Below are 11814 nucleotides of genomic sequence, written 5' to 3'. Positions count from 1 at the left end.
GTTTAATGTGAAATAGAGCAGAATTATGGGTTAAAAATGCAAAGGTGATACAAACTGGGAACAGATTTGCCCATCCCTCAAACAAACAAAATCTCAGACCTTTTGTCAAAGACAGAGCTATTCCAGCTGGGTAGACTGGAAGCATCTGGAGTAAGACATTATGTTGAGCACCATATACACTGATGGTGATATAAATAAATAATAACTTGAGGATCATTTGCATTTTAATTATCACACCTTGGCCAAAAAATGAAAGCATTATTGGAGAACTTGCCAAGATATCTCAAACTTTCTTCATGACTAACATAATGCTCTTTTAACAAACATATTGCTAGGATTAGAACAAAACCTCAATTATCTGATACTTTTCAAGAGAGTTTATTTTTAATTTTATATTCAACTGTATTTAATATAGTTATTCCCATTGGCTTAAAACAGGGAGCACAAGCCTTTTGGCCGTGAGGGCTGCATGTGATGTTGGCTTAGGGACTGGGGGTCACATGCATGTATTCACACAAACACACCCACCCATAGTGTTCTTGATACAGATTGCTTTTTCATCTCTGTTAGCAGTGGCAGGGAAAGGGTGATCTGTGTGAAGATTTTGGTGGGGGGCTAGGGTACCCTTGGATGGGGACACAAGTTGTGTCCCCCAGCTTCAATTTATTCAGATATCCAGAGATTGCTCAAAAGGGTGCTCTTTTTCACAGTGGTAAAGTTGCAGTTGTTTTTGACACTGAGTTAGATCCAGATTTAGGTGCATACAACCAGGCTAACAAAAGCAGCCTTCCATGTCCCCTCCTCCAGCCCCCTGAATATGCTGGGGGGGGGGGAGTCCTGCTGAATGGGGCGAGCTCTGGTGCAAGCAGATCCTCAAAACTCGGGTAGAGGCACCTTCCATGAGCAGAGGAGCCCTTCTGTCCACAGAAAGCGGATCCCAGATCCAACCCGTTATTATTGGAATACAAGCACACTTTATTCTTTCATTTACTTTTAGCACAAAGATTTCAGAGTTGAAATAAGCAATCTGCCATGCTCACAGTAATTATGTATGGTATTGATATGTGTTTACTACATTTATTGCTCCAAGAAGCAAGTGGTTCTGGCTAGAGAGCTAGTAACAGTGGAGACAGAAGGCAACCCTCTTTTGTACCTTTGCTGAAAGAAAACCAGAAGAGAGGCCATGAACATAGATCTTTTATCAGTCATAATAAAAGAGAAAATAGAAAAGATATTTCAGCCTGTCTAAAGGCTACCTCTTGCCCAGTGCAGATGTATCTGCTGCAATTTCTAACCATAGGCTATTCGCGGAGGGTAGAGTAGGGAGGATTGCTCTGGTCCCCATAGATGGGGCCACATCAACACTGGCCAACAATAAACATGGACTGAAAGCAAAGGATGGAGGGATGCTTATCCCCTGGGCCTGTCAAAACCTTAAAGAGGGCCTGTTTAACCACATGCTACCTATTTATAAGCAAATAGTTGCCTTTTAAAATAAAGGACAGGTTTATGGATGAGTTTATACAATGGATGAGGTTATACAGGCTATATGAAAATGAAGTGAAATACAAAATGACTTACAAACACCTAAAAATGTCAAAGACATACAGTTGCTGTTAAAGATTATCCCTGGGGTAAACTTGAAGAGGGAACAATTTTTTTCTTTTTCTTTTTGCTGCTCATTGTAAGTTTGGCAGATTCCTTAAAGGAGGTGAAGAAGGCCTTACTCTTGGGGAAAAAATCCACCCTTTAATTCAAGGGTGGGGAAGCTTTTCCCTCTTGAGATCTATGTTACCTTGGTCGAAATCTGTCGGGATCTGCTTTTCAGCAGTGGTTGTGGCCAGAGCCCAAAGTAGGCAGAGTTACAGATCTAACTCTTACCTTTAGTACACAATAGAGTGGGAAGGGTGGCTACTTATGCATCGCCAAAGAGAAGAATTGCAACACCAAAAAAGAAGACACCGATTTTGCATAATATTTGCACATGCACATTTATATGTGTAGGTGCAAATTTAGAAATAACTGCCTTGTTGTGGCGAAAGGGCTTGTGTAACTCAGTGAAGCCATAAGCTATGCCGTGCAGGGTCACCCAAGACGGACAGGTCATGGCGGAGAGTTCTGACAAAATGTGGTCCACCGGAGAAGGAAATGGCAACCCACTCCAATATTCTTGCCAAGAAAACCCCATGGAATGTGTGACAAGGCTAAAAGAGATGACGCCAGAAGAGGAGCCCCTCAGGTCGGAAGGTGTCCAATATACTACTGGGGAAGAGCAGAGGGAATTTCCAAGTAGCGCCAGAAAGAGTGAAGCGGCTGGGCCAAAGCCAAAAGGACACTCAGCTATGGATGTGTCTGGTGGTGAAAAGAAAGTCCGATGCTGTAAACAACAATATTGTTTAGGAACCTGGAATGTAAGATCAATGAATCAAGGTAAGCTGGAGGTAGTCAAACATGAGATGGCAAGACTGAATATAGACATCTTGGGAATCAGCGAACTAAAATGGACAGGCGTGGGCAAATTTAATTCAGGTGACCATTTTATCTACTACTGTGGGCAAGAATCCCTTAGAAGAAATGGAGTAGCACTCATAGTCAACAAAAGGGTGGGGAAAGCAGTACTGGGGTACAATCTCAAAAAACGATAGAATGATCTTCAGTCTTCTCCCAAAAGAGGGTCTATGACCCCCCTGGCAAAGGCGAAGTGCAGGCTGAAGGGGCAGGATTGCAGCTTGAGATCGATAGGCATATGGTCAAGGAACACCTAATTACTTTGAATGAGTTCAAATCTCCAGGGCCAGATGAACTGCATCCTAGAGTAATAAAGGAACTGGCAGAAGAACTCTCAGAACCACTGTCTATTCTCTTTGAAAAATCATGGAGGACGGGGGAAGTGCCAGATGACTGGAGGAGGGCTAATGTTGTCCCTATCTTCAAAAAGGGTAAAAAGGAGGAACCTGGGAACTACAGACCAGTCATTCCGACATCAATCCCAGGGAAAATTCTGGAGCAGATGATAAAGCAATCCATCTGGAACCACCTTGAAAACAATGCCGTGATTACTCGAAGCAAACATGGATTTGTCAAAAACAAGTCCTGCCAGACAATTCTGATCTCATCTTTTGATCAAGTAACCTCCCTTGTGGACCGTGGGAATGCTGTAGACATCATATACCTCGACTTCAGCAAAGCTTTCGACAAAGTGCCCCATGATATCCTGATGAGCAAACTAGCTCAAAGTGGGCTAGATGAAACAACGATCCGGTGGATCCACAGTTGGCTACAGAATCGGACTCAAAGAGTGCTTATCAATGGGACCTTCTCAAACTGGGGAGAGGTAACGAGTGGGGTACCGCAGGGCTCAGTCCTGGGCCCAGTGCTCTTCAACGTTTGTATTAATGACTTGGAGGAGGAGGTGCAGGGAATGCTGATCACATTTGCAGATGACACAAAATTGGGCGGGATAGCTAATACTTTGGAAGACAGAAACAAAATTCAAAGTGATCTGGACAGACTGGAGCGCTGGGCAGAAAACAACAGAATGACATTTAATAGGGATAAATGCCAAGTTCTGCACCTAGGAAAAAGAAACCAAATGCACAGTTACAAGATGGGGGATACGTGGCTCAACAGCACTACAAGCGAGAAAGATCTTGGAATTGTTGTCGATCATAAGCTGAATATGAGCCAACAATTTGATGTGGCTGCAAAAAAGGCAAATGCTCCTTTGGGCTGCATTAATAGAAGCATAGCTTCCAAATCCCAGGAAGTACTAGTTCCCCTCTACTCAGCACTGGTTAGGCCTCATCTGGAGTACTGTGTCCAGTTCTGGGCACCACACTTTAAGAAGGACGCAGACAAACTGGAGAGGGTTCAGAGGAGGGCAACAAAGATGATCAGGGGACTGGAAACAAAGCCCTGTGAAGAGAGACTGAAAGAACTGGGCATGTTTAGCCTTGAGAAGAGAAGACTGAGGGGAGATATGATAGCACTCTTCAAGTACTTGAAAGGTTGTCACAGAGAAGAAAGCCAGGATCTCTTCTTGATCATCCCAGAGTGCAGGACACGGAATAATGGGCTCAAGTTACAGGAAGCCAGATTCCGACTGAACATCAGGAAAAACTTCCTGACTGTTAGAGCAATACGACAATGGAACCAATTACCTGGGGAGGTGGTGGGCTCTCCCACACTGGAGGCGTTCAAGACAAGGCTGGACATCCATCTGTCAGGGATGCTCTGACTTGGATTCCTGCATTGAGCAGGGGGTTGGACTTGATGGCCTTGTACACCCCTTCCAACCCTACTATTCTATGATTCTATGAACTCAGTACGAATCCAAGGCAAACCATTCAACATCACAGTAATTCAAGTCTATGCCCCAACCACTGATGCCGAAGAAGCTGAGGTTGATCGGTTCTATGAAGACCTACAACACCTTCTAGAACTAACACCAAAAAAGATGTCCTCTTCATCATAGGGCATTGGAATGCTAAAGTAGGAAGTCAAGAAATCACTGGGATAACAGGCAAGCATGGGCTTGGTGTACAAAATGAAGCAGGACAAAGGCTAATAGAGTTTTACCAAGAGAACACACTGATCATAGCAAACACTCTTTTCCAACAGCACAAGAGGCGACGCTACACATGGACATCACCAGATGGTCAATATCAAAATCAGATTGATTATGTACTTTGCAGCCAAAGATGGAGAAGCTCTATACAGTCAGTGAAAACAAGACCTGGAGCTGACTGTGGCTCAGATCATGAGTTGCTCCTTGCAAAATTTTGGCTTAAATTGAAGAACGTAGGGAAAACCACTAAACCATTCAGGTATGACCTCAGTCATATCCCTTATGAATATACACTGGACGTGAGGAATAGATTTAAGCTATTAGACCTGATAGACAGAGTGCCTGAGGAACTATGGACGGAGGTCCGTAACATTGTTCAGGAGGCAGCAACGAAATCCATCCCAAAGAAAAAGAAATGCAAGAAAGCAAAGTGGCTGTCTGATGAGGCTTTACAAGTAGCTGAGGAAAGAAGGGAAGCAAAAAGCAAGGGAGAAAGGGGAAGATATATCCAACTGAATGCAGAGTTCCAGAGAATAGCAAGGAGAGACAAGAAGGCCTTCTTAAATGAACAATGCAAAGAAATCGAAGAAAACAATAGAATGGGAATGACTAGAGATCTCTTCAAGAAAATCAGAGATCTCAAGGGAACGTTTTGTGCAAAGACGGGCATGATAAAGAACAAAGAAGGCAGGGACCTAACAGAAGCAGATGAGATTAAGAAGAGGTGGAAAGAATACACAGAGGAACTATACAGGAAAGATCTTAATGTCCCTGATAGCCATGATAGTGCGGTCACTGAACTTGAGCCGGACATCCTAGAGAGTGAAGTCAAATGGGCCTTAGGAAGCATTACTAACAACAAAGCTAGCAGAGATGACAGTATTCCAGCTCAGCTATTTAAAATCCTAAAAGTTGATGCTGTTAAAGTGCTGCATTCAATATGCCAACAAATTTGGAACATTCAACAATGGCCACAAGACTGGAAAAGGTCAGTTTACATTCGAATTCCAAAGAAGGGCAATGCCAAAGAGTGTTCGAACTACTGTACAATTGCGCTCATTTCACATGCCAGCAAGGTTATGCTCAAAATCCTACAAGCTAGGCTTCAGCAGTATGTGAACCGAGAACTACCGGAAGTACAAGCTGGGTTTCGAAGAGGCAGAGGAAATAGTGATCAAATCACCAACATTCGCTGGATCATGGAGGAAGCAAGAGAATTCCAGAAAAACGTCTATTTCTGCTTCATTGACTACGCGAAAGCCTTTGATTGTGTGGATCACAACAAACTGTGGCAAATTCTTGAATGGTGCCCTCATCTCAAAGTAAGCATCCCAGCACTGCCACTTCCTAGGAAAATGCAATGTAGACCCTTTTGAGCATGAATTTAACTTGCATTTGGGTGGGTGGGGGGTAATGATGTGAATGGATGGACGGAATGGGGATAACTTATCGAAGGGAAATTCATATTGGAGCCGATCTGTATTTTCTGGGGGTTAATTAATTGAATAAGGGAACTGATATGGGTGAACTGGGTGGGAGGCAATTAATTTAAGAATTAATGGGGTGATTTGGATGGGAAATTAATTGATTTCCCTTCTGTGAAATTTAAATCCTAGCAATTTCCCCAAAATCCTAGCAATTTCCCCCTAGTGTTCATGTAAACATATAAACTGGAACATGCAAATTCTATGCAAATTGGCATAGTGAGTTTGACACCAAAAGAAGAATGTTGAGGAGTTGGGTCAGACGTTGAACTTACAGAAGTGTCGTGTTTTGTTGTTCAGTCGTTAAATCGTGTCCGACTCTTTGTGACCCCATGGACCATAGCACGCCAATGTCCTCTGCTCTCTCCCGGAGTGTGCTCAAGTTCATATTCATTGCACCGGTGATGCTATCTGGCCATCTCACCCTCTGCCTTCCCCTCCTCCTTTTGCCTTCAATCTTTCCCAGCATCAGGGTCTTTTCCAGGGACTTTTCTCTTCTCATTAGGTGGCCAAAATATTTGAGCTTCAGTGTCTGTCCTTCCAATGAGCAGTCAGGGTTGATTTCCTTTAGGATGGACTGATTTGACCTCCTTGCAGTCCAGGTGACTTGTAAGAGTCTTCTCCAGCACCACAGTTCGAAAGCATCGATTCTTCGGCGCTCAGCCTTCCTTACAGTCCAGCTGTCACAGCCATATGTTACTACTGGGAAAACCATAGCTTTGGTTATATGAACCTTTGTCGGCAAGGTGATGTCTCTGCTTCTTACTATGCTGTCTAGGTTTGCCATAGCTTTCCTCCCAAGGAGCAAACATCTTTTAATTTCATGGCTACAGTCACCGTCTGCGGTGATCTTGGAGCCCAAGAAAATAAAATCTGTCACTGCTTCCATTTCTTCCCCTTCTATATGCCAGGAAGTGATGGGGTCAGATGCCATGATCTTCGTTTTTTTAATATTGAGTTTCAAATCAGCTTTTGCACTCTCCACTTTCACGCTCAACAAGAGGCTCTTTAGATCTTCTTCGCTTTCTGCCATTAGGGTGGTATCGTCTGCATATCGGAGGTTGTTGACAATTCTCCTGGCAATCTTAATTCCGATCTGTGATTCATCCAACCCGACGTTTCTCATGATGTGCTCTACATATAAGTTAAATTAGCAGGGCGACAATATACAGCCTTGTCGTACTCCTTTCCCAATTTTGAACCAATCGGTTGTTCTATGTCCCGTTCTTACTGTTGCTTCTTGACCCTTGTACAGGTTTCTCAGGAGACAGGTAAGGTGGTTTGATACTCCCATCTCTTTCAGAATTTGCCACAGTTTGTTGTGATCCACACAATCAAAGTCTTTAGCATAGTCAATGTAGAAGAAATACACGTTCTTCTGAAATTCTCTTGCTTTCTCATGATCCAGCAAATGTTGGTGATTTGATCTCTAGTTCCTCTGCCTGTTCGAAACCCAGCTTGTACTTCCGGTAGTTCTCAGTTCACATACTGCTGAAGCCTAGCTTGTAGAATTTTGAGCGTCACCTTGCTGGCATGTGAGATGAGCGCAATTGTGCGGTAGGTTGAACACTCTTTGGCATTGCCCTTCTTTGGAATTGGAATGTAAACTGACCTCTTCCAGTCTTGTGGCCACTGTTGAGTGTTCCAAATTTCTTGGCATATTGAGTGCAGCACTTTAACAGCATCATCTTTTAGGATCTTAAATAGCTGAGCTGGAATACTGTCATCTCCGCTAGCTTTGTTGTTAGTAATGCTTCCTAAGGCCCACTTGACTTCACTCTCTAGGATGTCCGGCTCAAGTTCAGTGACCGCACTATCATGGCTATCAGGGACATTAAGATCTTTCCTGTATAAGTTCTTCTGTGTATTCTTTCCACCTCTTCTTAATCTCATCTGCTTCTGTTAGGTCCCTGCCTTCTTTGTCATGCCCGTCTTTGCACAAAACGTTCCCTTGAGATCTCCGATTTTCTTGAAGAGATCTCTAGTCTTTCCCATTCTATTGTTCTCCTCGATTTCTTTGCATTGTTCATTTAAGAAGGCCTTCTTGTCTCTCCTTGCTATTCTCTGGAACTCTGCATTCAGTTGGATATATCTTCCCCTTTCTCCCTTGCTTTTCGCTTCCCTTCTTTCCTCAGCTACTTGTAAAGCCTCATCAGACAGCCACTTTGCTTTCTTGCATTTCTTTTTCTTTGGGATGGATTGAGTTGCTGCCTCCTGAATAGGGATGTTAGAGAATTTCACCACTCATCTCAGGGAGGCCAAATGGCAGCGCATTCGGCCCCCCGAAATTGGTGGCAAAATGGTCTGCCCCCCCCCCCCCCAGGACGGGACTTACCTTGGGCGAATCCTCCTGGCAGCGGTGGCTCCGGCGGCGGTTCGGCGGCGGTTCGGCAGCGGCGGTGGCGGCCGGTCTTCAGACCGGCTGCTGCCGTCGCCATTTTCAGTAAGAAAAACAACAACAACAAAAGTAATAGGCTACGTAAAGATTTACGTAGCCTATCACGGCTAGATTTTTAAAAAATACTGTGATAGGCTATGTAAATGTTTACATAGCCTATCACAGCTGAGTAAAAAAAACCAAAAACAAAAACCGCTCGTATGTAAATGGCGGCGCCCATGGGCGCTGCCATTTGAGTTCCTTATTTTGGCACATCTAGTCTACGTAAACATTTACGTAGACTACGGCGAAAATAAGGGGAACGCAAATAGCGTCGCGTAAACATTTACGTAGCCTATCACGGCTGACTGCAGGGACGCAAACGGCGGCGACTATGGCCGCCGCCATTTGTGGCCCGGCCAGCCAGGATTTGGGGGGGGAGGGACAGAGCGCCTCCCCCCCGGCCAGAATTTCGGGGGGAGGGATGGAGCGCCTCCCCCCCACCGCGAATCAAATTTCGTTCAAGGTAAGTGACTTTCGTACATCCCTCCTGTACAATGTTATGGACCTCCCTCCATAGTTCCTCAGGCACTCTGTCTCTCAGGTCTAATCCCTTAAATCTATTAATCACCTCCACTGTATATTCATAAGGGATATGATTGAGGTCATACCTGAATGGTTTAGTGGTTTTCCCTACGTTCTTCAATTTCAGCCGAAATTTTTCAATAAGAAGCTCATGATCTGAGCCACAGTCAGCTCCAGGTCTTGTTTTTACTGACTGTATATTGCTTCTCCATCTTTGGCTGCAAAGGACATAATCAATCTGATTTCGATATTGACCATCTGGTGATGTCCATGTGTAGCGTCGCCTCTTGTGCTGTTGGAAAACAGTGTTTGCTATGATCAGTGTGTTCTCTTGGCAAAACTCTGTTAGCCTTGCCCTGCTTCATTGTGTACGCCAAGGCCATGCTTGCCTGTTATCCCGGTTATGTCTTGACTTCCTACTTTAGCATTCCAATCCCCTATGATGAAAAGGACATCTTTTTTTGGTGTTAGTTCTAGAAGGTGTTGTAGGTCTTCATAGAACCGATCAGTTTCTTCTGCCTCAGTGGCTGGGGCATAGACTTGAATTATTGTGATGCTGAATGGTTTGCCTTGGATTCGTACTGAGATCATTCTATCGTTTTTGAGACTGTACGCCAGTACTGCTTTTCCCACCCTTTTGTTGACTATGAGTGCTACTCCATTTCTTCTAAGGGATTCTTGCCCACAGTAGTAGATATAATGGTCACCTGAATTAAATTCGCCCATGCCTGTCCATTTTAGTTTGCTGATTCCCAAGATGTGGATGTTCAATCTTGCCATCTCATGTTTGACCACCTCCAGTTGACCTTGATTCATTGATCTTACATTCCAGGTTCCTAAACAATATTGTTCTTTACAGCATCAGACTTTCTTTTCACCACCAGACACATCCACAGCTTAGTGTCCTTTTGGCTTTGGCCCAGCCTCTTCACTCTTTCTGGCGCTACTTGGAAATGCCCTGTGCTCTTCCCCAGTAGTATATTGGACACCTTCCGACCTGAGGGGCTCATCTTCCAGCATCATCTCTTTTAGCCTTGTGATACATTCCATGGGGTTTTCTTGGCAAGAATACTGGAGTGGGTTGCCATTTCCTTCTCCAGTGGACCACATTTTGTCAGAACTCTCCACCATGACCTGTCCTTCTTGGGTGGCCCTGCACGGCATAGCTTATGGCTTCACTGAGTTACGCAAGCCCCTTCGCCCCAACGAAAGGGTATTTTAGAAAATGTTTTTACTTTAGAATTTTATTGTTTTAAACTGTTTTATTGTACGCTGTACATCGCCCAGAGTGGCTGGGTGACCAGCCAGATGGGCGATTAATAAATTTAATAATAATAATAATAACAGCAACAACAAAAACAACAAGGCAGTGATCCATGAAGGGGCACAAGTGTCATATATGCTGTTTATTAAATGTATACAGACCTGTTTAGTATTGAATATTGGGCAGCTTCTCTGTAGGCTTCTCTTGCAGAGAGTGGTACCAAGCAGGCACCACTCCGCATGTTAACCATTGCTGTCTGCATGCTTTGGGCACATACTAGAATGTCAGAAAAGAGTATAAAAGACTGGGCTGAGGCCTAACTGATTTGGCCTCACTCCATGCGGGAAAGTGCACAACCAGCCTGGAGAATCTTGGGTCCTAGGAATGATCTCTAATATGCTGTTGATTGGGGCCCCCGGCATATGCCAGCTGTGGGGAAGGTGCCAGCTTCATCGGCTAAAGAGATGTATGAGCTTTCTTTGTAGTTGTATTCTGCATCTATTCTCTAAACTGTCATTCCTTTCACAAGTTGGTCTAGTTTCATACTGGTAATCCAAAAAATCTGCTTTGACTAGGCCCTGAATAGATCAAGCCTCCAGATTAATACAATTGGTGTCCTCTTTTGCCCTCTTTTCCAGTGGTGCATGCCCTCTTTTTTAGCAAGGCATAACTGGTCTCCCTAGAAAGCACTTTATTACTATCCAAATAGTTCTTTTCTATGTTCCTTTTGCTCAGTGAAATTACCAGCAAGGACAAAACCTGAAGTAACTTGGCCATTCACAAAGTGAATGAATCATTAACATGAACTCAGAGAGAGAGAGAGAGGGAAGGAGGGAGGGATGCCAAAGAATCTGTGAATGATATTATATGGGAAATACACTGTTGAAATATATGAGGTACAAAAACATAATTGGCAATCCAGGGTGCATTCAGACAAGGCTTTTATGGGGCAATCACCCTGCGTTATTCACAGAATTTTGCAGGGGGTCCAGATTACATCATCTTCCGCTTGTAATCCTTCTATGTTTCCCCACCTCTGCTTCTGTCATTTGTGTTCCCCACAAAAATACCCACTGAGGAGAAAAAGATGGAATGTGGCACAATGTCTTTTGATTAGTAGCACTATCAACTGTCTGTCTGGAAGCACGCCCAGGTTTTTGCTACCAATCTTTATAAATCGTCCAATTTTGATAAGACCAGGAACAAATGATTACAGTCAGTATTTTATCATCATTCTTATTAACTAGTGCTGTGCCAAAAATTTCTCCCACATTTTTTTCCACCATTCTCATTCAATTTGATAGAAAATAAATTGAAAGGAGGAGACATTTCGGAGAAATTCTCATGGGTTGGGTTTGGGGTTCTTGTCCTTACTTTACTTACGAGGTGGCCATGGAGTGTGTGTGTGTGATTGTCCTGTATTTCATTGTATAACAGTCTCTATGTAGCCTCCTCAGCCTGTAGCCTCCTCAGCTTCACACACTTCAGTTAAAGCTATGAGGAAGACATCATGAGGAAATTGCTCCCATGGGGCTTT

The sequence above is a fragment of the Heloderma suspectum genome, chromosome 3 (assembly GCF_057233095.1).
Source record: "Heloderma suspectum isolate Gila_16-S chromosome 3, 16-S_ref, whole genome shotgun sequence".
NCBI classification, from domain to species: domain Eukaryota; kingdom Metazoa; phylum Chordata; class Lepidosauria; order Squamata; family Helodermatidae; genus Heloderma; species Heloderma suspectum.
Note: the sequence above shows the minus strand (reverse complement) of the source record.